We start from the raw sequence: 27,754 nt of genomic DNA on the forward strand, positions 1-27,754 counted from the left end.
CCCGCTTTAAATGGATGCCTTAATTTCATGTTTTTATCACTTATTGTATAACAAAAGTCAGTGTTACAGCTTATAGTCTTATTTTCTCTGCTTTTAAGAAATTAGTTGATCGATCCTCCTCAGAGGGAACACATAGGTTGTGAGAGTGCAGGTCGAACTCAATCTGATTGTGTAGACATTTTAGAACTGATAGAGTCAGTTGGAAGAGCTTTTTGTTCACCTTTTTTGGATTCATTTAAATTTTTAGTTTTGTGCTGAGCTTGTTAAAGCTTTTTAGAGTAGAGAAAGAACACATTTTTACTCTAAGTCTTTTGGAAATTACTTGATAAGAAACATAAGTTTTGGCTATCTGTTGAATAAGAGTGAATAATTTAAGCATGTTTAATTTTCCAGTAATCAGAAACATTTAAATGCCTTTGTTAAGTTTAATGTGGTATCTAAAATGGAGTTACTTTTCAATGACTAGTGCTTCTTTTCTTTGAAAAAATGCTTAGTTTAATAAATGGCAGTTAATAGAAGGAAATTATCCTGATTTCTTAACTATGAATAAGATTGAAGAAATATTAAAACAGACATTCATTGATACTATTTAGGTGGGATGCTACTGCTTCTGTCAAATCAACTAGGAGAAAAGATGAATTTTGCTTCCAGTATGTCTCCTCTCATATGTGTGATGTGCTTCTGTTCCTTCAGTGATGTGCACAATTTGAAATAAAGCACAATTCTTCATGTCAGCATTTGAAGGTGTTTTTTTTTCTTTTCTCTGACAATGAGCAAAACGGTTAGACATTTCAGTGGGAATAGCTCTCATGATCCAGAAAATACAAGCAGACAATTTAATTGTTCTTGACTATAAAAATTAAATCCTACACTAAATTAAATTCAGGAATCCATTCATGTAGGATTTCTCCCCTATTTTAAACAAAAATTAAACTTGTATGTCTAAGCAACTAATGCTTCATTCAGAAGAAAATTCTTGCTAAGTGATTCCTAGCTCGTCCTACTAATTGCCTGGTTATTACTAATCCTACTAGAGGCCCAGCGCGCCCCGCCTCCCACCTTGGGGGAGTCAGCCAGACCAGCTCTTTGCAAGGGGCGGGGGGCTGGGACCCAAGCCTGATTCATGCAGCTCTTGCGGCTAAGGGAGTTAGTAGGCTGGACTGGCGCTGTGGGAGTCTGGACCAGTGCAGCAGGGGGCTAGGTCCTATGCCTGACTTGCAGTGTCCCCTGTCCCCCCTGCCTGTGTCTGCTCAGGTACCGCCTGAGCTGCCATGCTGGCTCGGGCAGGCAACCTGTCTCTGTCTCCACTCTGGGTCTCACCTACGTGTGCAACCTTCTCCTATCTGGTGACCTGTTAGGAAGTCCTGGCCTAATTTGCATATTACCTCTTTATTGGTAGGTAGGTGGATAGATAGATAGATAGATAGATAGATAGATAGATCATTTGACTTTGTTGCTACATCCATAATCATGCTCATCTTCATCTTAAAACTTGTCTTCTATTAAAGCCTGATGATTGGTTATCATTTTCTTTAACTTCAAGGCTCTGAAAAATTCATCCACACTGGTGGCTCTATAGTGTTTGTGGAGAAGGGGCTTAGGCTGGCGGCCTGGCTGAAGATTGGGACCAGGGTCTTGAAATTGTGTCAATAACAGAAAAGCTGTTTTTAAGTTAGACTGTTAATAAAATGGTGTGACATAGGTATACTGACTGAAATTCCCAGCTGCAATGGACCTACTCCATAGTCTTAAGGAAGAAAAGGTTGTTTTGTTGTTTCATTTCCTCACAGTTTAAGGCTTCTGTTCTGTAATAGAGATGAGAGAAGGATCCAGGTAAGATTCTCGGGTCTTTCTCACAGTGCTGCTCTTCCCTCCCCCACGCCTCACCTAGTGGGAGACTGCCTCAGGGCCTGGCCAGACTTTCCCGTTAGCTGGGGAGGCCCACAGAGAAGAACCTGAATGTAAATTCACCTCCTGTCTGTGGCCCCAAGGGGTTCTATGTTCTTTGACTTGCCTACATTTAGCCTTTACCAGTATGGCAAAGATTCTAGCTCATCTCTTTTAGCAGCATTTAGTAGCATCTGCCCCAGGTAAGAAGTTTATCCTTGCCTCTCTTTTTTAAAATTTTATTTCAGTTTAGTTGGTTATAATGTGTTTTCAGCTCTCTGATGGGTTGAAAATATTGTGAATTGGCAGATTGCGTGGTGTTTTTGTTGCTGTCATCAGGGTGAAATCTCTGCTCTTTCTTCCTTACTCTTGAAAGAAATGTAATGTTCTATTATAGCTGCTTTGCAAAGGGTAATCTTTCTACTAGAAATGCCCAAAACCCTGGCCCTACTTTTAAATCCTTCTATTAGAGCTTTTTTAGTTTTCAATAACTTATATGCTGTCTGCCACTAAATTGTGGACTAAAGGTCATAAACTGACTTTATTCCTCTTTTAAATCATCAGTGCCCAACAGAGTTCCTGACACAGATTGGGTACTCAGTAAGTGTTTGTAGTTTGCATTTTAATCTTAGAAAGGGCATTTTTCTTAGTGTACTTAGGAATGGCAGCCCATTCTATCTGCATCCTGCCTGCATCCCATGGCACTCACCACCAGTTTATTGTCTTCTGACCCAACAGCTTCCTAACTGCAAGCCCCTGGGACTTTGAGCCTGGAGGCCTTCCCTGCCATGGTAATAGGTCAGGTCGGAAATGCCAAGAAGTTACTAGCCCTTGAAGCAGCCACAATCGTTAACTAGAGGGAACTGGACCAGTAGTCCAACTTCTTCACCCAGAAGTCCTCAGAGGGCATGGCGCCCATTGCTCACAGCCGTAACTGCTCATTAATGCACCTGTATTGACATCTTTCCCTGGCCTGTATCACTTGTCAACCTCCCAAGTCAATTACTTGCACTCAAATCCTGTCTTGGGTTCTGATTTGGGCAATTCCAGCTCAATACAATTATATTTCACATAAATATTCAGACATTTGAAACAGTTCCAGATATTAGGAACAGTTTACAAAATCAAGGAGACTTAGTCTTTCTTTCTTTCTTTTTTTTTTTAAAGGAGTTATAGCTTTCAACAAATTTTTGAATGGTGTTTTGCTTTGCCCTTCCCCGCAAAGAGTTAAGATAAATTGTAATAAAGGGGAACAAGTCCTTTTTTCCTTTTTAACTTAAGACATTAATGCAATTCTTTTCCTTCCAGAGAACTGGTACACTGAATCTTTTTAGATAAGGTCATTGTAGGTGTATATGTGATCATATCTCAGTAAGTGAATTTTAAAGATGATTTCAGTTTACATTTATGTTACTGGCTATCATCAGCCACATACGGAGCAGAAATGTGTTGTGTCATATTTTATCACTCCTTTTTGCACTTTTGAATTGAGACTCATCCTCTAAACTTTTAATTGAAATAAAATAGTGTTAGTCTTGGATTCAAGAACCACTGTCTTATTTATAGGAAAATTCACTTTTTAAATAGTTTTTTCTACCATGATTATAAATGTGATCTGTACTTTTGTAGAGAAATCTTCAAATACAGAGAAACACAAAAGAAAGTAAAACCCACCTATATTTACCTGCATCCAGAGATGAGCACAGTTGGCATTTTGATGTAAATAATCAAATTTCTTTTTAAATTTATGGCTGTATTAAACTTAAGCCACAGATATAATGATCATACTTTTAAAAATAATGCTTTAAAAAAGGAAGGGAGAAGAAGAAGAGAAAGAAACATTGATAAGAGAAAAAATCCATCAGCTGCTTCCTGCATGCCCCCAGCTTGTGCCCTGACCCAGAATCCAACTGGCAACCTCTCGGTGAATGGAACAAGCCTCAACCAACTGATCCACACCAGCCAGTACATGATCACACCTATCTGAGGATAACTGCGAGGATACTGCAAATGAGGTCAATGCTTGAGAATCAGAAACTTTTAGGCCAAGGAAGGATGTTAGCATTCACCAGATGTGGTCCCTTGTTCCCTTTACAGGTGAAGAACCTGAGATCTGGTGAGGTGGCCATTCAGGTTCATAAGCATGCCTGGTCTGGAGGCTAGGTGCTTGTGGTCATGACTGTGTACTGCAGCCTGGTCCTCCTTTGTCTGAATAGTCTTTGCAGGCTGAGTCCTTCCTTGAGGGCTGCCAGGTTGTTCCCTGTAGCCTTATTTCTGCTTTACTTCTGAAGACAATCAGGTTGCTGTTCCAATGGTCACCTTACTTTAGGCTACTGTGGAGGATTTATTAGGGAGGCTTGACTTCAGGTTGAGAGGCAGGAAACAATGACAGGTGTGTAGCTTCTTTGGAATCCTTCTTACTGATACCATTGTTGTCATCCAGTCCCCAAGGCAGGTCTAAGTCTCAAAGCTGAGAAACAGACCTAAGTTTTGTCCTGAAGCCTAAACTGGGTACTGTGTTAATATCCCAAATTATTAACCAGGTCATAAAAGATATATTGATCTTATTGAGAGTTAACATCTTTCTGTCATTTTATAGATTAATTTTGTTTGATTTTAGGGTTTAGGTCATATGAGTATTTTTTAAACTCGTATGTATAGTAATTGTTACTTTATGCTTTTAAATTTTAAGATGTACTAAACATGCACATGTTATGGAATTCAGCTGTAGCCCCAGATTTGACATTCAAATGTTTTTTAAAAAAATGGAATCAGTCTGTTTTGCATATTCAGAATGTACCTTTTTATAGAAAGTAAACACGATATATATAGTTTTTCTTAATGATGCAAGTGTTCTATGTAAGATGAATCGAGCAGTTGATCTCTCAATCGTTTATCTCATAGTGTCACCAAAGCTATTCAAGTGGTCCTCTATATATTCTTGGACTTACTATCTTGATGAAAAGGTCTAACCCAGGAAAATCTTTCTGTTTCAAGTTAAGTAGCTGACCTTAGTACTTGAACCATTGGTCTAGTGGTGCGCTAAAGATACTATTGAATAAAATCTTGGGCTCTAGAAGTTGCAAAAAAATTTGATGAGGTGGCAATGAGTAATGTGCTAAATAAATTTGCTTTAGTATTGTCTTTTATTGATGTACTAGTGTCCTGGTGCACAAATTCATGCATATTGAAAGGAAATTAATTAGAAGAAATGTTTTAGAAGAAATAATTTAATATTGCTATTTGCCCTTTCTCTATAATAGAAGTGTCAACCAAATTCACAATTGACAATGACATTGAAACATATGCAAGCGATTGGCACCAGTGAGAGCTTTATATGTATCGCTATTGCGCAAGTCACCTTAGCCTTTTATATATATATATATATATATATATATATATATATATATATATATATATATATATAATAAACTTGCTTAATTAGACCTGTTTTCTGATTTAGCTAAACTTTTTTCAGCCCATGAAGCACCCCAACTTCTCTTTCTGGTAATTGTCAGCAACACAGCAGTTAATATCAACATGAAGTAGATTATTATTGTAGATCATGCAGGGAGAACAAAGGGTAAAATATTTAACTGCAACAGTGCTTGACTATATTCTGTACAGTGAGCAAACTTGAAGTCATTTTCAAGGTCCACCATTCCTTCTTTTCAGTTTCATCAAGTTCTTATGCTTTCTAAATTTCCACTTTCAAGCTAATGAAAAGAAAATAGGATTCTACAGAGTCTCCTATCTACCTACTCTAGTACTTCACTGAGGATCAAATGAGATGAGGCACAGGAAAATGCTTCACAGATATTTGGTTAAAGTGTGAAATGTTTTCATCTGGCTATAAAGCAAGTTGTGTTCCTGGGCTAAAGAAACTGCAAGGAGGCTAGTCGCTAGGGAAAGGGAGTCGGGCATTGCTACACCCAGGACTTCATTGCCCAGTGCTCACGGCAACTGTTTCCAGGCTGGCCAAAGGGTCTCGGCAGCATCGGGGTGGTGGCAGGGCCTGTGCTCCACTTGGGGGAAGCAGAGTGTTGCTTTATCAGTGCCAGATCCGTGATGCTATTTCTCTGTAAATGGCCAGTGCACCTCATGGCAGCTCCTGTGTTGAGCATCTGCCCCCTGGAGGTCAGTGTGCATCATAGTGACTGGTCGAACCGGCAGAGGGACACTTAGCATATTAGCCTTTTATATTTATTGATGTATTTTAATTAGTTTGTTGTTTCAAGTATCATGTCTTAGGGCCAACTACAAAGCTAGCCAGCCACAAATCCCAGAAGTTTGGACTCCAGTTTGATTACATATAAATTTTTTAATGTATAAATTCACATTATCCAAATTTGTGTAGTGTTGAGGCACTTTATCACAAGATTTTGCTGTAGTTTTTTTTTTTTTTTTTTTTTCATTACAAGACTGTTCCTATCCTGAATTTGTTGGTGATCAGAAACAAGTTCAGGATATTAACCAGGTGGTATCTATTAGTCATTGTATCAAAGAAGAGCAATAAACCTGTCATCAGTAATTACAAAAATCTTCAAGTGCTTGCTAGGCATCTGATTTAGGAGCACTGGCAATGGCCAAATCTTTAGGTCTAGAGTCTGACCTTACCTCTCCGTTTGGCTTGATCCTCTTTCAAACCATTAGATGCCTACGTGCAGTGCTGTGCCTGATAGGGAAGACACACATGCTTAGTGCATTCCATACGCTTTTAATATATAATCTGCCCCATTATGTGCACAATGGAGAGGAAGAAAACTTGTTGACAGCAGTGGATGGTGAGTCCAGCTGTTGTAAGACCATAGGAAACTTTTTGAAAGCTTCAGGTCTAATATGATTATATCAGCACCCTGGGCAAGGTACCACGCTTTCCATTAGCTAATTTAGAAAAGAATTCTGGACTTTAATTCCCTCCCTCCCCTCCAAAAATTTAAAAACAGAAAATGATCTAGGCCAACTCAGCTGGAGATATGCTTTTTGCAAATAAGGAATTGGAAAGAAACCATGCCAGAGTAAATGAACTGCTTCACTGCAGCAGAAGTATCAGCTCCCGTGCCATTGAAATATTAATTATGGCCTGGTTTCTCTGGAAGCCAAGCAGCAAGGGACAGACAGATCCTGGGTCAGTCTTACACCCAGGCTCCCTGAGAAATCTGCTGTCATATTCATCAACTGGGGTTAGGCTGAGGTTCAGTTTCCTGGTAGTAATTTCCTGATTCAAAAAATGGATAAAGCCCCATGCCAGCTGAGCTGTAGGGACTGGCTTTTGAGGTATGCAAATAAATAAGTTGATAACCATAATAATACTTCATATCTGTTACCAATAAGCCAGGGACAAAGATTATTCTCTCAGCTCTTGTGTTCTAAAGAGAAATTCCTAGTTCAGGCAAAAATATTTTCAGTATGTTCTAAAATAGACTGGTAAAGGTTTGAGATCTTAAATTTTCAGTTTTGTTTTTGAAAGGGTGTGGCTTGAAGTTTAACCTCTTGTTATCTACAATATGTGAGGCTGTTGGAAAAAGAAGACTTTTTTTTTTTTTTTTTTTTAGCTGTATCCCAGATTATAAAGACAAAATCATTACTTAGGTTATTTTGACTTTGTTTTTAATTGGGGAGGATTTAAAAGAATTACTTTTGTACCTTAAAGTAATCACATTTTTTTGTGTGTTTTGTTTCTTCCACTCAGTGTGTTCGAATATTTTAAGATGAGATGCTTACAAGCAGATGACATGCCATGATTTTGACTTTTTAAAAAATATATATTTTATTGATTTTTTACAGAGGGAAAGGGAGAGGGATAGAGAGCTAGAAACGTCGATGAGAGAGCAACATTGATCAGCTGCCTCCTACACACCCCACACTGGGGATGTGCCCGCAACCAAGGTACATGCCCTTGACCGGAATCAAACCCTGTACCTTTCAGTCCGCAGGTGGATGCTCTATCCACTGAGCCAAACCGGTTTCGGCATGATTTTGACTTTTAATGTTTAGTAAACACTTTGGAATATGCCGACAATATATGTGGTCATTAAATTCCTGAACTAAAAGGTATTCACCTGTTACAGAGGTGGTGTACTAATCAAGATAAATGCAGCCATTAGTGTGTGCCTACTGTGCACTGCTCTACTTTGACAGTATTTTATCTTTTTCTGTCGGGTAGCTTTGTAAATATTTTATTGAATTATGTAAGTTATTAGCAATGGCTTAAAGCTTAATTAGCATTGTGAAGCACAAACAAAATATAAATTACCTACATTATATTTTGATAGTTGTTAAAAGCGTAATTTGAACTTTTGGGCTAAATGAAACTGATGATCACTAATGATCATAAGACTTTGTTTAGGGTTTTTAGGTAATATTTCAAAAACAAAAAGATACCAAGAGTAATGTAAGGAATACCCATGAGACTGTCCTTCAAATTTAAGAACTTTTACCAAATTTGCTTAAGGTTTCTAAAGTTGGGGTTTATCCTTTTTATTATGTTTTTTAAAATATATATTTTATTGATTTTTTTTTTTTTTTTTTACAGAGAGTAAGGGAGAGGGACAGAAAGTTAGAACATTGATGAGAGATGTTGATCAGCTGCCTCCTACACTCCCCCTAGTGGGGATGTGCCCACAACCAAGGTACATGCCCTTGACCAGAATTGATCCTGGAACTCTTCATTCTGCAGGCCCATGCTCTATCCACTGAACCAAACTGGTTAGGGCTTTTATTTTTACTATATTTATATATTGTTGTGAACATGGGCTTTTAAATGCTGAAAATTTTGTTATGCTTGATTCCCTGTGTTTCCTCCCTTCCCCCATTAGAGTTAGTGAATTCCGCCCACTCGTTCCTTTTCTAGGCCGGGCTCCCCCAAGCCAACATTCTCCAGGAGGTTTCAATTATTTATTTTTTTCTTTTTCATTAGTAGGAGTAACTTAAGCAGCACTTATTTTTCAACCCTTTATACTTTTCATCAATTTAGATATTCATTAGCTAATTTTAAATGCAGAATAATTTTTAAATTTCATTTTTAATTGATATATTTCTATTTAAGCTTCCTTGGGCAGCTTGACATTTTTGTACTTAAGACTTGAGATATTTTTCAAATTGGAAAAGAAATTCAATGAAGAACAACCATTTTAAGGGGGAAAATACTTTATTAACCAACAACAGGTGGTAATTTTGTTCCCTGTCATGAGGATAACTGAATAAGACTTTTTGAGTATTGATTACTCTTCGATGTGTTAATTGGTCTTTGACTTATTGTGTGACCCAGACAAGTGATCCTTTCCCCCCCCCCAAGCATTGAAATAGAAATGTATTTCTAAAGAATTTATGATTTTTTTTTTTGATGTATGCAACTTTTGTACTTCCTTGTTCTTATTGCCTTATTCTTACCCCAGTTTCTCTTTGTATCTCTCAGGAGAGACATTTCAGCCCATTTCTCACGGTTACTTGAGTAAACGTTGAAGCCGAGGGCTTGCCCATTATTTGGTTTCACAGTTTTGTATCAGCTGTAGCGTAGGGTGCCCTGGTTAAATTTTCCTTTCTCAAGATGCCTCCTTTGTCAGCTGAGAGGAGGTCAGAAAGAAAGGGACTCAATCCTTCTTTTCAAACTTTAGCTCAGAATTGCTACTGCTTCGCATGAGAGCCAAATAGCAGACTTATCCTGTGTCTCTAGGTCAGGAAGGTATACCTGTCCTCTTCTACTCAGAAGTCAGTGCCAGCTCAGTGCTCTTCCTAATTGCTATTGAATGTTTCCTTCTTAATTCTAAATAACCTTTAAAAGTTGCAGCCTATATAGCAGCGTTCTTTAACTGGTGTGCCCCAAGAAGTTTTAAAGCATGCAATACCTGTCCATTTAGTCAGTGGCATTGACCTCTTTTCTCTTAGATCTATGGTTGGCAAACTGTGGCTCGAGAACCATATGCGGCTCTTTGGCCCCTTGAGTGTGGCTCTTCTACAAATTACCAGTCTCTTGAAGAAGTGGTGTTAGAAGAAGTTTAAGTTTAAAAATTTGGCTCTCAAAAGAAATTTCAATCGTTGTACTGTTGATATTTGGCTCTGTTGACTAATGAGTTTGCTGATCACTGCCAGTGGTTCTCAAACTAACTAACTAACTTTCTTTCTTTCTTTCTTTCTTTCTTTCTTTCTTTCTTTCTTTCTTTCTTTCTTTCTTCTTTCTTTCTTTCTTTCTTTCTTTCTTTCTTTCTTTCTTTCTTTCTTTCTTTCTTTCTTTCTTTCAAAGAGCGGTGCCTTCGTGCTGCAGAGTGCAGAGGGAAGTGAGAGCACATTCTTTTATTTATTTATTTTTAATTTTTATTGATTTTTTACAGAGAGGAGGAGAGAGGGATAGAGAGCTAGAAACGTCGATGAGAGAGAAACATCGACCAGCTGCCTCTTGCACACCCCCTACCGGGGATGTGCCTGCAACCAAGGTACATGCCCTTGGCCGGAATCGAACCTGGGACCTTTCAGTCCACAGACCGATGCTCTACCACTGAGCCAAACCGGTTTTGGCAGTTCTCAAACTTTCTATTTGTGCTACCATATATGAAATCAATGATATTTGATTATCATTTTTTGCTACTGTTATGAATCGTAATGTAACAGAAAACACAGATATTTACATTACGATTCATAACAGTAGCAAAATTCCAGTTATGAAGTAGCCACGAAAATTATTTTATGGTTGGGGATCACCACAACATGAGCAACTGTATTAAAGGGTCGCGGCATTAGAAAGGTTGAGAACCACTGCCTTAGATTACCAAAAACAATGACAACAGCGAGCATAATCGCCATCCAGTGTGAATTTTTATTAGATTGACAAAAAATCTTGATGTGCCTCAGAATTTTACTAGTTCGTGTGCAATGAGATGAAAAAGGTAAAAAAAATCACTGCTATGTAGAATTTTTTGTTGACAGATAGTCTCTTTTTACACAAAACCATTTATTAAAATGGTCAGTGTATTTCTTTAGAGAAAAATCAAATATTTTAAAGCAAAATTATGTAAATACAAAATTAACAAAAATTAAAAAGCAAAAATTGAAGTGCTTTTAAAAATTAAGGTAAAATCACATACTATAAAATTACTCCTTTAAAATGTACAATTTAATAGTTTTTAGAACATTTACAGAGTTGTACAATCATTATATGAGTCCAAAACAATTTCATCATCCCCCAAATAAATCCCGTACCTGTTTAGAAATTACCCCCTATTTCTCTTCTCCTGCAGTTGCTAGGAACTACTAATATATGTTCTCTATAGGTATGCCTATTTTGGACATTTTATCTAAACAGAATCATACAATATGTATACTTTTGTGTCAGGCCTCTTTTGCTTACCCTATAATGTTTTCAGGATTCATTCATATCTTAGCATGAATCAATATTTCCTTTTTATGACTGAACTAGAGGCCAGGTGCACGAAAAATGTGCCTGGGTACGATCCCTAAGCCTGGCTGGCAATCAAGGCCCATCAGGGCCTTCCTTCCCCTCCCTGGCTTCCGGCTGCTAGCTGGGGCCTTCCTTCGTTCAGCGTTGCCCCCTGGTGGTTAGCTCACATCATAGCGAACCATTGAACTCATGGTTGGTCAAACTCCTGAAGGGACACTTTGCGTATTAGCCTTTTATCATATAGGACTAGAGGCCTGGTGCACAAAATTTGTGCGCTGGAGGGGGGTGTCCCTCCACCCAGCCTGAACCCTCTCCAATCTGGGACATACCTCTCACAATCCAGGACTGTTGACTTCTAACCACTTGCCTGCCTGCCTGCCTGATTGGCCCTAACCACTTCTGCCTGCCAGCCTGATCACCCCCTAACCGCTTTCCTGCTGGCCTGATCACCCCCAACTGCCCTCCTTGCAGGCCTGGTTCCCTCCCAGGCCATCTTGTAACATAGTGGGGACTATCATCTTATGATGACATGAGGGTGTGGTGGTTAATTTACATATTACTTGTTTATTATATAAGGTAATATTCTATCATTAGAGGCCCAGTGCACGAAATTTGTGCACAGATATAGTCGCTAGGCCTGGCCTACAATCAGGGACATCTTCCCCAGCTGCCTGCAGCTGGCCGTACCCCCCACTGCCACCCACCCCTGGTTCCCTGTTCACCATCGGGTGATAGGTGTCTGATAGCCAGGGTAAGGGACCAAGTGGTCAGCTGTTCCCATCTGCTCACTGGTCCCACCCCCACCATGAAGCTATCAGAGCCTGCCAGCCAGGGAAAGGGACCAAGAGGTGGTCAGTGCGCCTCATAGTGACTGGTCCTGTGGTCGTTCTGGTTATTCTGCAATTAGGGTCAATTTTCATATTACCCTTTTATTATATAGATATGAATATATCACAATTTGCTAATCTGTTCATCAGCTGATTGACATTTGGGTTGTTTTCAGATTTGGCTATTAAGAAAATGCTATTATGAACATTTGTGTGTGTGTTTCTGTAGACATATGTTTTCTGTTCTTCTAGGTACACACCCAGGAGTGGAATTGCTGGGTCATATGATAACTTTATGTTTAACTCTTTTAAAAAACTGCCAACTGTTTCCAAAGCAGCTGCACTGTTTTGCTTTCCCACCAACAATGTTTGAGGGTTCCAATTCTCTGTACTCACCCACACTTGGTATTGTCTGTCTTTAATTACAGCTCTTCTAGTGGGTGTAAAGTGATAACTCATTATAGTTTGATTTACATTTTCCTTATTTAGCCATTTGAGCATATTTTCATATGCTTATTGGCTATTTGTATATATATTTTTTGGAATATATCTATTTAATTTTTTTTTTTTTGCCCATTTTTAATTGCTTTATTTTAAGTGATTTTATTTCAAGAACTATGATTCCTTTTGCAGAAATAAAACTTTCTAGGAATGAATGATAATGTATGAGTAAAGTACTTGTAAAAGTATTGACTGCCTCATAGTGCATGAAAATGGCAAAACTGGTTACACAAATGAACATTATTCACCCATCAGTATTATTGTAATGGTGCCAGATTAGTTTATAGCCTTAGTGTCAGGTTTTAAAACATTAATGTTAGAGCTATTTTAATCTACTTAGAGTAATATCAGTAAAGTTTATAGATTTGTTAACTGTGGTCTGTTATGCCTTAATTATCTATTTGTGCTACCATATATCCACTGGCCACATTTGGCTATGTAAGTTTAAATTTAAGTTAATCAAAATAAACCTTAGTTCCTCAGCCATCACAATAGCCATATTTCAAGTACTCATTAGTAGCCACATGTGGCTAGTGCCTACCTACCGTACAGGGGAGTACAAATATACAACATTTCCGTTGTCACAGAAAGTTCACTTGGGTCATGATTTATTTTATCTAATGGTCTAGATTTATTTTATCAAAGTTTCATACTCTAAGGAAAATATCCTTGGGATAAAAAAAAACAAAAAACTTTTTTAATCTCAATTAGCTAGAGCAGTGGTCCTCAACCTTAATACAGTTAGTTGCTCATGTTGTGGTGACCCCCAACCATAAAATTATTTTCGTTGCTACTTCATAACTGTAATTTTGCTATTGTTAATGAATCATAATGTAAATATCTGTGTTTTCTGATGGTCTTAGGCTCTACAGCAGCAGTTCACAACCCACAGGTTGAGAATCCCTAGCAGGGTCGCCTAAGACCATCAGAAAACAAGATATATTTACATTACGATTCATTAACAGAGCAAAATTACAGTTACGACATAGCAACAAAAATAATTTTATGGTTGGAGGTCACCACAACATGAGCAACTGTATCAAAGGGTCACGGCATTAGACAGGTTGAGAACCACTGGCTTAGAGCCTTATAATTTGAAATAGTAAATTTAAAGTATTGGATGGTAGTACACATATTCATATTATTCCTGTTAATATTGTCCTTCGTGTGTCTTTTGAGATTTGTAGAGATCCTAACACCTCACCTCTAAAGTCATTTGTAGTGTAAAGTTTTTGTTCTTATTATCCTCCCCAATGGGGTCAGGTTGACTTCTCTCTTAATATCCTATGACCCTTCTGAAACTTGGAAATTTTACTTGCAGATAACAGAGTGAAGGGAAATAATTGAATTCTTAAGGTTTATAGTCTAATGGTTTTTTGTTTTTTAAATATTTTTATTGATTTCAGAGAGGAAGGAAGAGGGAGAGAAAGATAGAAACATCAATGATGAGAGAGAGTCATTGATTAGCTGTCTCCTGCACGACCCCACTGTGGATTGAGCCCACAACCTGGGCATTTGCCATTGACCGGAATTGAACCTGGGACCCTTCAGTCTGCAGGCCAGTGCTCTATCCACTGAGTCAAACTGAGTAGGGCTAGTCTAGTGGTTCTTAACCTGTATGTAGACCAATTAATTTTAAAGTAGCTTTTCCCTATCTAGTGTGAAAATAGTAACTATTTCCAGATTTAGACATCAAAAGTAGTCATTTGACCCATGTTGAAATTACCAGTGAACAGCTGTCCACTGGTGTGTCTTTAGAAAAATCAGTATTTTCTGTTGGGAAAGTTGGTATATTGGAAAGTTTAAGTAAGGATTATGGGCCTATGATTGGTTTTCTTTTCTTTTTATTTACTTTTTTTTTGTTTGTCCAGTTCTCATGGTAGAGCTAGTTTCTTGTCCTCAGTTCTGTGTTTTCTTAATACATTTTTCTCAAAGATGCCTTAATTTCTGGTGCCATTCTGAGACTTCTTGATACTTGTTCTACTTTTTCCTTTCTGTATAGTATAGCAGGCTGCTCTTGAGGGCATGTATTTTGTTTTTGTTTTTATTATTTGTTTTCTCCTGTTCTTACCTTGTTGAGGTTTGTATCCTCAGTTTGCAGTACATGATCCTTGGCCATTCATAAATTTCGTGAGGCAGTAGAATCCTAGACATTAATTAGCTCTACATAGATATTAGTAACAAAGTACAGGGTGGAGCAAAAGTAGTTTTACAGTTGTGAGTACAGTTTATTGTTGCATTACTATTTATTGTATTACTTTTCATATGAACAACCCTATATATAACATCATAATGTTTATAGACTGTCAATGGGGCAGGTTGGAAAGTAACATTTTGTGCAATGAGGTGGTATTTGAGGAACCTGCTATCTTGAAAAGCATTTTTTGTTGCTACTATTTTGAAACTTGAAACCCCCTATTTAAAAAATACTGTGTGTAAAGTGAATTATTGCTTTTAACTCTTGAATTTATTACCATTTATTACAACCAGAAGAATTTGTGGAATTATGTTCTACTCTACAAATTTATATAGGTAAAATTAGGAGAGAAATTAACAGATAATTTGAAAGTTATTGGTTTTCATCAGAGTTCTGCAAAATGTTGTAAAACTGCCAAATTTATTATTAGTTGATTTGAGTTTTTTTTATTTTTTTTAAATTTCATGACTTTATTTTTTTAAATTTTTTTTTAAATAGATTTTATTGATTTTGTACAGAAAGGAAGGGAGAGAGATAGAGAGTCAGAAACATCGATGAGAGAGAGTCATCGATTAGCTGCCTCTTGCACACCCCCTACTGGGGATATGCCCGCAACCAAGGTACATGCCCTTGACCGGAATCGAACCCGGGACCTTTCAGTCCCCAAGCCGACGCTCTATCCATTGAGCCAAACCGGTCCCGGCTTGAGTTTTATTTTTTAATCTGTTGCCAATCTGATGAATCTGTAGTATGTGTGTGGACATTAAAAAATAAGCCTAATAAGAATGTGAATAGTTGCACATTTTTCAAAGTCTTTTGATATTGAGCCAACTCGGCATCAATTTACTTGTCTTTGAGCATTGAGGTTCTGCTGTTCAAAGTCTACATTGCTGTCTTGGCTTGGCAGATATGTTAGAGATGTTTCTAGTTCAAGGTTAGCATTTCTTATATGTTGTCTATTCTTAGGAATATTTTTTTCCTTTTTGTTTGCACACTGAACTTTGTGTGTGTGTGTGTGTGTGTGTGTGTGTGTGTGTGTGTGTGTTAATTCTCAACCGAGAATATTTTTCCATTGATTTCTAGAAAGAGTGGAAGAGAAAGGGAAAAACAGAAACATCAATGTGAGAGAAACACATCAATTAGTTGCCTCCTGCATGCACCCTGACCAGGACCCGGCCAGGGAGGAGCCTGCAACCTGGGCATATTCCCCTGACAGGAATTGAATCCAGACCCTTTGGTCCACAGGCCAATGCTTAATCCACTGAGCCAAACTGGCAAGGGCTGCAACTCTGAACTTTTAATGACTAACTACCTGGTCCATGTTGGATATGCATGTATATTCCTTTTTCAAAGAGGACCTTACCTAATGAGGCCTCTGGTGTATTTCTTGTGATAACGATGGCAACAATTGACCTTTATATCAACAGACATTTTGGAAAGTTGTAATAAGCAGACTTGTCTCTTTTATACTAGTAAGTGGGCTGTTACCTGTGGAGCTATTCTTTGAAATGTAGGTATAGGTAAGTGCAGTAAACAGAAGATCGCCCAGTTCTGTAAACACTTGAAAACTTATAATAAGCAGGGTACCAGCACAGTCCCATGTGGATTTGTTAAAAGGAAAGCCTGACCATGACTTGCATGACCTTGTTTGACCTGCCACCTTCTACAATAGAGCTGCCAAACTGATAGTCTAGTCAGATTTCCAGCTTCTCTTAAAATAACTCATTGTTTATTAAGCACTTACTATGTGGCCAGGAACTATTCTAAGCATTGTCTGTGAATTAATTTCATCTCCACAGGCTCACGAACCAGGTATTATTAGTCCTATTTTACAGAAGAGAATGAACAGAAATACTTAACAGTGAAGCATGTCACCTAGAGACACACAGGTAGGAAGTACCAGCACTAGAATTTCAGTTTAGGCCACTTAATCCGAGACCCCCTGCTTTTAAACACTCTGCTCCCTGGGATAGGCTGTCAGCATAACCAGTAATACTACTGTTCATAATTTTATGTTTATATATAGGATTATCTGATTGAAGTCTGTCTTCCCCAGAAGACTAAGCTGCAGAAAGGAGGAACTATTATCTTTTTCCCTTTTATCATTGTGTTTTTAGAGTACATCACAACCATCTGATGGGTAGTTATTGTATATTTCTTGGAAGTCATTTGATGTGAACCATCACTGTGCTTAAACATAAGACCAGGCCCTTTTTAAGCAAAATATTTAATCCTTTATTATCATCTGTAAAACGAAGGGCTGACATTAAAATTTCTATAAAGGATATTGGACTCTAATACAAAACATGTATAACTTCGTAATGGCCAAAGATTTGTTTTTGTACTTTTGTTTTGATTGCATTTTTGACAATAGGTTTTAATTATCTTGTGTTTAGTAATACCCATCTATAATTAAAATACATCGCCACATGTAATCTAATTAAGGTTTATGGTAATTTAATTTATTTAAAACTTGTAAATAGAATTCATATTTTGTTGCAAAAATAAACGCACATTTTTATTTTGGCCACATTGTATTTTTTGTTTCTAGTTATCTCTATGTAATCATTAATAGCAGAATTCAAACTAAAAGGAATACAACAATGAATTTGACAAGAACTGGATTTTATAATATTAGTAATTATAGTAAAATTATTTTGGAGCTACTTGGCAGCCCAAGTTGTAAGTTCTTTTCTGATGGACTATAATTAGACTAGTTTATTTCTATTTGAATATATGTAGATACAATATAAGAAGAAAATTTTATTATGTTAAGTTGTATGGGTTATGGAGACAATATTAATTATGTCATAAAAGGTAGGATTTTTTTTCCTTTGAGGTTGTTATTAAAGTAATAAATCATGGTGAATCAAGAAACTTACACGATACAGTTGAACATTTTCTTTTGAATCAAGTCTAATGGTTTTTTGAAAGCCAGAATTCTAGTAGCAGTAAAGCTGGGTGATAAGACACTGAAGACTAAAGGACAAAGTTTTGGATGACTGTGAAATCCATCAGGCTTTCAGATATCCAACTTTTAGAGCAGTGATTCAGCTTAACTAAGTTGTGAGGTGTAGAACATAGTGGCCCACATTTCAAATACAGCTCTCTTCAGCCTTGTCCCTATATGGCAAACTGATTTGGGAAGCAGTTGAGAAAGATATTTGAAAGATGTGCCTTTGTGTATCACCCCCAACAGGTGACTGATGGTTCCTCTTGAGCATGAAGAGTTTGAGGCTGGATCAAAGACAATAGAACGTGTGAGTCCAGTGACAAAATATAGGTTGAATAAGGCTATTTGGGCAATGGTCATTTTAAACATAGCCGTGCATGCAAAGAATGGTTATGGTCAGAAGTACCTTCCTTGTGACTTCTATATAACTTCATAGTTGTGACCCTGTTTTTAGCCTTGTGACATTTCTTATGAAATGTTACACCAACATCCTTATATAAGATCTAAATGTAAACGGGGAAGAAAGGTCAGCAAACACACAGAAGCAAGTGGCCAGAGCATGGAGTTTATCATATGATGACTCAATTTATAGTAGTGATCTTAGCACTAGCATATCAGTTCTGTGTGATAGGTTAAAAATAATTGCAAATGTACTGAAATCTTAAGGCCCTAAACAGAATTTTTTTTTTTTTTTTTTTAGACTGGCACAAAGCCTTGTTAAATGTGCATTTGTAGAAACCATGCAATGGTTCTCTATATTTTCTCATTTACTATTGTCTTCACTATAATCTTCAGAGATATGTGATATATATATATATATATATATATATATATATATATATATAGTTTACACAACCGGAAAAAGACTAAGAGAAACCTATGACTTGCCAAAGATCGCACAACTGGTGCATAATAGAATCAGAATACAAACCTTATTTTTCGATATAAAAAGGATAGGCCTCAGTCTGATTGTGCTGTTGCTCTGAGTTAATGTGGGAGATGTTATATATATAAAACACCTATGAATTTAGAATTTTGGTTTGGGTATAATATTTATATACATGTTCCAGTTACATTTAGATAGACTTGTGCTGAAAGAATTTGAATGTTAGGATAGTTTCTGTAGATACTGTCACACCATTTTTGATCACTGAGTAAGGACATTGTATATCCACTACCAGACACAGTCCCAGCTCATTGGGAGTCAGTGGTGTCTAATGAATGGAATGAATAAATAGGAAAGGAATAAATTAATTTTGCAAGTGCTTGTATCTGTAAGAGAGGATCTCTTGGGAATAAAGATAGTGACAAAATATATGGTAAAATAAGTAGAAAACTCCTATGATGTCCCTAGATCATAAATAAATGTTGATTTGTTTCTTCAGTTATGGAATCATTCAGTTCTGATTTCATTCCGTAGAATCAGACCATATTAGAAGTAGGTAGACCCTTCTTTTTTCCCCCTAATTTTTTCCCTCTAGACTCACATATTTTATCACTGCCATTTATTAACTTATTTTTGTTGTCTGTGTGATCCTATGGTAGATTTCTGTACACATGCACTACAAATCAAATTTTACATCCTCATGAAATCAAATTATTGAAAGGTTAAAGTCGGTGGTTATGCAGGCAGGCTAAATAGCTATCTCAGACAGTGAATAAAAAAAAAATTGAATTTATTTAAGGAGAAGAGGATGGGGGATGGGGATTTCAAAAGGGAAGGGCTACACAGCACTGAGCCATAGATATTGGTTCCATACTGGCACTTAGGACAGTAAAACAAGGAAAGGCATAGGGAAGCATCAGGAAAGCTTTGCTGGGCTGCTTTGGCTCAAAGGGCGCTTTGGAGACAGGTTCAGGGGGTAAGCCTGGGATGAGCTGCTGCTGCCCTTTGCTCTCTGGTTGCAAGTGTCATGGGATCCCCTGCAGTGTTTCCCAAACTTTTGACATATGTGTACCCCTTCTATAATTTTCGTAATGTTGAGTACTCCTCGTACTCATGAGAACGTAGAATTAGGCGCAGCTAAGCACGGTGCAGTGCATATCCCCACCAAACTCCGGTGCAACTCGTACCCCCACCAAACTCTTCCCGTACCCCTGGGGGTACACATTATAACACTTTGGGAAACACTGCGCCTTAGAGGATAGGGGATACATGTCTGTGGAGGAAGGAGAAGGGGAAGGAAATGACACAGGCTTGCTCCTTGGAGGGAGAGCATGCACTGGGTCCTTTGTCCTGAATGTACTGATCTCTTTCTTGCAGGTGGAACTCTTAGGGGAGGTCTCAGGAGAGGGTCTTATTAATGAAATAGTCACCAGCTTTCCAGGTATTCTGTTTCAGGGTCATGGTCTCCCCTGATTTTTTGGTACCGGGGAATTATTGGTCAGTGTAGCTGGTCCTGAGGCAGCCATTGTGTTACATGTATGATTTTGCTCCTTTCCTGGGCCTGGAGCTGAAATACAACTGAGCCTAGATGTTATCTTTAGGGAGGAAAAGATCAGGGGGTCTAAATCACTTGACCAGCGATATAAAAGTTCCGGGGTCCAAACAGCATGACCAGTGATTTGCTTGGGGAGGATCAAGTTTCTTGCTTTCCCAGTTTTGCCCCTTGCTAGGCGTCTGGGGCTCTCTGTCCTGGTGATTTTCTGTACTTGGTCACCATCCTTGCTCTGGGGTCTGACAACTATAAAAATACTTTTGAGAGCTGTAAGATACAGGTAGAGTATACACTTTAAAAATGTATGAAAACTCAGTTTAACAAGAATTTGTTGGACCTACTATGTGCTAGGGGCATCCTCTTTTTTTTTTTTTTTTTTTTTTTTTTTTTTTTTTTTTTTTAGCACTCACTCACATTGTCTTTGCTAGAATTCCTTCACCTGCTCCTTCTCAGCACTTTGTTTCCTTTAAAAGTGACTCTTCATTTGGTCTTACTTTGTCTACTGAGGCTTTTCTAGACAGTGTCTGGCTGAATTTTCATATATAACAAGTCTTCTTTCCTTATTTTTCTTTCCATACAACATATATTGTTTTCCCACTTCTGAAGAATGTGAGAAGCATTCACACAAAGGATCTTCCCCAACTCTGTCTTGACTGTTGGACAGGTATCCAGTGTATGATTCCTTACCTTCTGGAATTCATTCCCCTTGAGTGTGGTCTATTTATTGACTTTTAATGAATAGAATATTCCCTACAATTATGTGCCAGTAATGCCTCTTCCAAGAATAGCACTGTTATCAATATTGAGATTCTTGATAGCTTTGTGGTGAAAGAACTTAGAATTTGCTCCTGAGCCATGGAAAGGACGAGGCCTGTGACTATTTAGTAAGAGCAGGCCAATGGGTATCTGGAAACAGGAACAGGTGAGAAAGGCACTGAGTCTTCAGAAGAAAGCTTGTCTTCTTTTCTGTAGATTACCTTAGTGGTCTTGGAGAACGTATTACATCTCCCTGAGCCATTTTCTCATCTCTACAATGGATGGAGTTGAACTTGAGGATTTTGATAAATTTCTTTAGTTTACTTCCTCTATATCAAGAAATCTAATATTTTGCTTTTTGATTAAGCTTCATTAAAAAAAAGTTCCAGCCAGGTACAGTGAAGTTACTTTTTCCATTAGAAACAATATATTTTAAGTATGAAATTTATGTACCATCTTAAATCTTCCAACATTATGTCATTGGATATTAACATCTATGGGCTTCTCATTTTTGAGTTACTCTTTACAGTAACTTCCTAGAGTTATACTTCTTAAAAGTCATGAAAGCAGTTTTAATGTGGTTAGACTATCTTAATCTTTTTGAGTTTGTGTCTCTGATAAATCAGGTTTCTGAAGCTAAAAATTCCTTGTCAGAGGAAAATGATATGTGTGCCTTTATCTACACTGCATGCATTTTGTTCCCTCTGTGGAGTTGCTCTGGCATGCCTGGAATCATCTTCTACACTCTAAAATGTTTCTGGTATGTGGGGCTCAAAATGTGGTTCCCCTGACCCTCCGCCTCCTGTCTTAGCTCTTAGCTGGGTGGAGGCAGATACTTTTTTGCTGAGAGACCCTTCCCTCTCAGGTTCAAGGTTTGTTTTTCATGTCAATATCAGAAACTAAATTCTGCTCACTGCATTTAAGCCCTATCTTATTCACGTGCCTTAGAAAATTTTCTTGCCATTGGAAATAATTTTTAAAGTTATGTTTATCAAGTAAAACAAAAGTATATATGCTGAAAACATGATTATGTCTAACAAAACAGTAACAAGATATGGTAGAAAGACATTAAGGTGAGGGGAGTCTGGATTCCACAGGTCTCACTCTTGGGCTGATGGCTCTCAAACCCCAGCTACAGCCCTCCCTGCCCCTCTCTCCAACCTTCTTTGGGGAAAATAACTGACAATGTAAACCATTTTTCTTAGCTGTTGGTCATTAATTAGGGAACAATTAGGGGAAATTTTGTCCTCAAACTTCATTTTAAAATAGGCACATTATAGATACTAGGTCAAACAGTTGTATTTATTTAAATTATTTTTAGCCAGTTGAAGGGTTTGTAAATCATTAATACCTAAGTTATCTACCCAGGATTTTTAAAGGGCAAAATTGGGATACTTTTGTAGCCAAAATGTATGAAGTTAGCTTATGAACAGTTACTGTGCAGCAGATTGGTTCTTGCCACTGTGAACATGTCGAAGGGAGGAATTTAGAGCATTAGCTGTCCGGCTTTCTTTCCTGCTAGGCTTCTGGTACCTCAGTGATAACAGACATGGTTAGAAATCACATTTTAAAAACCCTTCAGAGGGAAAGCAAAACTGCTATCTGCAAGGACAAACATATTTACTGGAACTTTTTGAGAGGGTAAAAACCTACATAAGTCAGTTATTTTTCATAGATTTCAAAAAACCTATAACAAATTTTCACTTTTAATGGCTGCTTATAAAAATACTGTTGGGCTTTAAATGGTGAGAGTGGCTGATTTGTCATACGTGGTTGAAGTCTGGAAATGGGAAATACCAAGTCGGAATAAGCCGGTATTTGTCTGAAGGAGGGAGTGCAAATAGCGGTTTCCTTAGGCTTCCGTGTAGGGGATGGTTTTCGACATTTGTCTAATCTGTGTTGAGGAGGGCATGAGTCTCTGGGTTTTAGTAGTGAGGTACTCTAGAAGACTGATGAAAGTGCCTTCTGTTTATTCTCCTCACTTCTAGTCTCCTCCCTTCACTCACATTGCTAATTTTTATTTTGTAGAGTTTTTTACTTGGACTTTGGGTGGAATTGTTCATACATCTCAATTGGTGGCATTTTGTAATCTTTGATCTGGGCCAAACCAATGTTTTATTTATTAGCTCTTGTTATTACCATCCCCTGCATATCACACCCCTTCCACTATCATAGGCATTTATTCTAATGTGTGTAGTGTGATTCTTTTTGTGTATATTCTCTTGTGTAATGAATATTTTGTATTATACAAATTGTTACATAAATGACTTTGTTCTCATTTGGTTAATATTTTCACTCAGACATCCTATATAATAAAAGCCTAATATGCAAATCGACTGAATGGTCGAATGACTGGTCACTATGATGTGCACTGACCACCAGGGGGCAGATACTCCACGCAAGAGCTGCCCCCAACCCGCAGGCCCCAGGCCAGCCAAGGCAGTTTAATCCCCCCCTCAACACCCCCCCCCCCCCCCCCCCCATTGCCCTTCTGGTCACCCCACAAGTCGGCCCTGATTGCTGGCTAAGCCTACAGATCCTACCTGGGCATGAATTTTGTGCACCGGGCCTCCAGTTTATTATAAAGATTTGTCCCTGGTCATGTGTGAATATTATCGTGTTGATTCTGACTGTGGTTGAGTATTTTGTGACGTACATTTATCCCTGTTTTCCTCTCTACTCCTTCTGATTGGGATTTAGACTGCTTCCACCTCCCCACCATCACAGAGTAGACAGTATGTCCCTTGGGACCTGTGCGACAGATTCTTTGGGAACTATGCCAGAACTATGTTTGGTCTTAGACTCTGAGTACATTTAGTTTGCGGAAGCCATGCCTAACTTTCTGTAGATGGCTGGATTCTCAAACATGATCCAGCTTCCTAATTTTTGCCAGTCTGTCCGGTATCAGATATCTCATTTCTGATTTGTATTTCTCTGACTGATTGTGAACATCATCATCTCTTTATCTGCTTTTTATCTTTTTTTGGGGTATCTTCTTTTATAGTTTTTGCCCATTTAATGCTTTGGATTCTCATCTTTCTATGTTGATTTGAGTATTATTATATTCTGAATGCTAGTCCCCTATCAGAACATTGCAAAAATCTTCTAATCTCTCATCTGCCTGTCAACTTTATCCACTGAAAAGAAACCCTTTAGTGTGCTATTGAAATTTTTTTCATTTTTGTCTTATGGCTTGTAGGTTTTAAGTCTTTCCTACCTGTAAGTTTCACAGATGTTCTCTATCATTTTCTTCTTTTAACTTTATAATTTTAACTTTCACAATTGGGATTTCCTTCATCTAGAGTTCACATCATGTACTACCCTGATCAAAAGTAACCAAGTGGCCAAAACTGGTTTGAGTCAGTGGATAGAGCGTCGGTCTGCGGATTGAAAAGTCCCAGGTTTGATTCCGGTCAAGGGCACGTACATTGGTTGCAGGCACATCCCCAGAAGGGGGTGTGCAGGAGGCAGCTGGTTGATGTTTCTCTCTCATTGATGTATCTAGCTCTCTACTTTTCCCTTCCTCTCTGTAAAAAATCAATGAAATATATTTAACAACAACAACAATAGTAATCAAATTGTCTTTTTTTTTTTTAAGTAGATCTAATTTTTAAAATATATTTTACTGATTTTTACAGAGAAGAAGGGATAGGGGTAGAGAATTAAAAACATTGATAAGAGAGAAACATTGATCAGCTGCCTCCTGTACAACCCCTGCTGGGGTTCAATCCTGCAACCAAGGTACATGCCCTTGACCCGAACCAAATCCAGGACCCTTCAGTCTGCAGGCCGACACTATCCAACATACCGAACAGGGCTTGTTGTCATTTTTTATACAAGTTTTTCTCTCCCTCCAGTAGAAATATTTGCCTCATTTTTCCACTTTCTTAATTTTGTTTAGATTTACAGCAGACTCTTCCAATGATCTTCATTCAGCCTCTTAGTACCGTTGGCAGATAACTGTGTTGCATTGTCTTCTTTTGACCCACCCTTTTGTGGCCAGCCCTCTGTTCCTGCTCCAGACTGGGCTGGTTTCTCTCTAGGCCTGCTTCACAATGTCATTGCACCTGAGTTACCCTCATCAAGGGAGTGGAGGGGATTCAGACACTCCTGCGTGTCAGGAGATAAATTCAGTGGTAAAATGATGTTAGCAAACTTGGGGATTTGAGAAGGTCTCAGTCTCTGGTTCCTATAGGTGTCAAGCACTTAATGCTGGCAGTGAGTATGGTTCATCCTAGCCTTCTGATTTGTGTGTGCCTGCTCATTTTTCATCACACTTTCACTTGATGTTTCAGGAATGCTAGTCTAGGTCTGACCATTGGTTTCCACTCTTTCCTCCTTCCACACTTTCTGCCTCCTGTAGATCCCTGCTTTCAATCCCATTTTATTCTCCTGCGTGGTTATTAACATCTTTTGGTCCTTTGGGAAGAAGAGAATGGAATCCAGGGGTGCACAATTCATTTAAAATGAGGCTGACATTTTCAGATTTCAGGAACTAGGCAGACTCTTGCCATTATAAAACTTGGATCATTTTTTTCCCCTTAAAAAAATATAGGAACTTTAAACGATTCACTGATGAAGAGGGAAAAGCTGTTAGCACTTAGCATATTTCTCATTATACTTCAATTCAGGATACTCATCTGTTACACTACTTTAGACATTTGCTCTGTTTTAACACTTTAGGACAAAAAATTATATATTTTCATTATGTTCATTGTTAAAATCACTTCACCTCAGTATTAAAATTGTGTGTTTATGGGTTCAGTTTAAACCAAAAGGATTTCTTAGTAGTAAAAAAATGGTGACCTTTAGAGTCTTATCTGAAGTTCAGTGAAAATATCAACTGTGCCAAAAATATACTGTGAACTGGAAAGTTATTTACAATAGTATAAATAAGTAATTTTAAAACATACCTTAGTTATTTGAAAGTAAATGAGCAAATTAATAACATTAAAGATGATTTGTTTTGAAATAAAATGCTTGAACTCAGTAATTACAGATAGTAAAAATAATTTAAAATGATAGTTGATGACTTTCATATTCAATTTTTTAAATCTTTTTATTTTATTTTATTGATTATGGTATCACATAATTGTCCTCATCTCCCCATTCCCATCCCAAACCCCTCCCCAAATATGCCCCCATGCCCAGTTGTCCATGGCCACTGGCTAGGCCCATATGCATGCACACAAGTCCTTTGGTTGATCTCTGCCCCTTACCCCCACCCTTCCCTATTTTTCCTCTGAGATTTGAGAGTCTGATCACTGGTTCTCTTTCTCTGGGTCTGTTTTTTGTTCATCAGTTTATGTTGTTCATTATTTCCTCTAGATGTGTGAGATCATGTGATCCAAGAAATACCCTTGTAAGAACTGAAACTGAGACAAGCCATAATGGTTATGCTGAGAGGCAAATGAATCAGTCTGTAGTGAGTTCCTTTCTGAGCTAACAGTTCTTTTGAGTCCCAATTTCAATGTCAAACAGTTTCTTATGTGTACATGTGCCATGCTATTTCAGATCTGGTTGGTGGACAAATGGTGGTGATGCAGGTAAGATCGTCTCTGGTTTGGTCCTGGGCGTCGTCAGCGTATTCCATCTCTGAACTATTTCTCTTCTGTCTTCATGGCTGGAGCACTGTCTATTCCCCTCTGTTGCAGGAATCCAGATGGTCTCGGAGTTGTTTTCAGAAAATATACAAACATATTCTTGACCAAAAGTTAATAAAGGGATATTTTCTATAAATTTGACTTGGGATCCTTTTTCATCTCTCCCTCCCCACCCTCCAATAATTATCCTCTGGCTTGTTTTGACACCATGTGTGTATTTTCATGGGTATCTTGCTGTTAACGTTTCAAATGAAGTTTAATTTCCTAAAGTATAAAATTTTTAGATGTAATTTATTTACAGGATATTTTTCCTTACATGATATTCTTCCACTGTCATCCCCTTTTAAAATTTAAATAATAGGAGGCTTTTGGAAATTTTATAATGTAGTCTTGATAGCTTGTGCATTTTAATTATTTGCACTAAACTATGACTGCTTTAGGTTCATTACATGTTATGCAATTTTACCATTACATGCTCTGCCAATAAGAATTTTTGTTAACACTTTAGGAACAGCTTTTTGTACAGTACAATGAGTTTTTCTAGAATATTTGTTTATTTCCATTAGCCATGTATTTATTTACCATGTGTGTATTAGTTGAAATGATTATTTGCCTTCTTGAGAAGGGCCTGAGCATTCCTGCTACTAGGCTGGACTTGTATATTAAAAACCCACTTGCCTACACCATGGATACAAGACCTCTCAAACAAGTCTTGTTGCAGTGAGAGGGCAGCTGCTGTCAGGCAAGTCTCTGTCTATTACCTGGGTCCCAATTTGAGCTGTGCATGGGAAACTTAAGCGGCCATGTGAGCAGGAGACCTCCCTCAGAAGGGGAGAAGGTTCAGGCGCCTTGCCAAGTTGCAAGGGGGGGTGGTGGGTAAGGGTCTGTGCCCCACCTCTATTGACCCCCATGTTCTCTCCTAATGGCCCCTCTGCGACTGTGCCTGTCTTAGGTTGTTCTTTCCCTGAGGAATCTTACCCGTCTCTGGCTAATCAGCCATCCTCCAGGGCCAAGCAGGGTGATGTGAGGTTTAGTTCTGTCTCCTTGGTAGCCTATACCCCCAATGGTCTCCACGCCCAGCACCTGCCTCAGGAACCCTTCACCTGCTGGCGAGTCCTGGGCACTGATCTCATATTTTGGGGAACCCTTGTTTCTTCTCCAGAGAAGGCCCAGCTCACTCCACTGGGTGAGAGACAGA

General features: G+C 38.1%; 1 protein-coding gene across 7 annotated transcripts in view; it reads left to right on the forward strand.

Moving 5' to 3' along the window:
- Positions 1-27,754, forward strand: part of PKP4 (plakophilin 4) — a 222,868-nt gene that overhangs the window by 16,999 nt on the left and 178,115 nt on the right. Inside the window, exon 2 of one of the 7 annotated variants that reach the window (XM_084891453.1) lies at positions 18,006-18,066. The exons of the other annotated variants lie outside the window; for them this stretch is intronic. The gene's annotated coding sequence lies outside the window, so the exon portion shown is untranslated. The remainder of the gene's footprint in view (positions 1-18,005; positions 18,067-27,754) is intronic. 7 annotated transcript variants of the gene reach the window in all.

Source organism: Pipistrellus hanaki (genome assembly GCF_964339955.1).
Source record: "Pipistrellus hanaki genome assembly, chromosome: 8".
In the NCBI taxonomy this organism is placed as follows: Eukaryota; Metazoa; Chordata; class Mammalia; order Chiroptera; family Vespertilionidae; genus Pipistrellus; species Pipistrellus hanaki.